Here is a 1190-nt window from a genome sequence, read left to right on the forward strand (position 1 = left end):
GAGGAATGAGATTATTAAGAATGTTAAAAAATGGGTGTTTATTTCATTTCCAAGAGCATCCATTTTATTTGGAATCCAAATTTTGATTGCCTCTCTGGGTTTCCGTTGACTAAATTAGAGGGGAAAAAAAGAAACAAAGACAAGAAAAAACTAAATAAATAAAAACAAAAAAATCACAAATGAGTAAATGATATTAAAAACTCCAAAAACACCTACATGTTACAAAAAGAAAAGGAAGATAACCTTTATACTTGATTATAATTTTTAGTTTATTTAATTTCACATTTGACGTTCAAAACATTTATACCTATCAATTATCATAAGTAACTTCGAACGTGTATTTTCTTCATCTAGTTGGAGGTCATATATATACAATAAACAAAAAAAGTTTAAGAGTTAAGTGATTAAAAAATTCTTAAATAGTATAATTTAAATGGACCAAGTTTGACTCACATAATTAATAACTATTTTAAAATAATTTTTTAATATTGTGCGAGGACAAATTTGAAGGACCAAAAGTGTGTTTATTTATTATGTTTTATATAAAAACGATAGAGTTTCATTCATCAAAGACAACAAAAGACATTTACAACTTTTCATACTAAAATTTGCTTCCTTGATCTATTCCAAAGTGACTCCCTTTGCAATAGCATCATAGTCACTCTCTGTATCCTCGGAAAGCATCCTTTTAAAAGAAAAGGAGAATAGTCCGAATCTGCGGAGTATAGGAATCTAAAAAAGTGAACTCTTCAAGATTTGAAAATGTTGACATCTTTAATCCACACCCTTTACTCATTCTTCAGTTAATAGTCAAATTCGTCTCTAAAATATCGCTTATTCTTTAAATTAATCCTCAAATGAATTTTTTATTCGTATTAGTCTTTGAAAGATAAAACATAAATTAAATTGATTCTTTCATTAATTAGATGATGACGTGTCACATTAAGTGACACATGGTACGATGACGTAGTAGGTTAATGCCACGTGTTACAAGATGATTGGTTGATGTATCAGGTCAGTAACATCTAGTACGTTACGTGTCACTTGATATATAAAAAGTTATTTATAATCAAAATAGTCATTGAAAGTCCAGACGTAAGTCATTTTATCCTTAAAATTTTTAAAAATTAATCAAATTAGCCCTTATATAAATTTTTTATTTTTTCTTCATAATATTAAATTTAAAATAT

Source organism: Arachis ipaensis, chromosome B05 (genome assembly GCF_000816755.2).
Source record: "Arachis ipaensis cultivar K30076 chromosome B05, Araip1.1, whole genome shotgun sequence".
Lineage (NCBI taxonomy): Eukaryota > Viridiplantae > Streptophyta > Magnoliopsida > Fabales > Fabaceae > Arachis > Arachis ipaensis.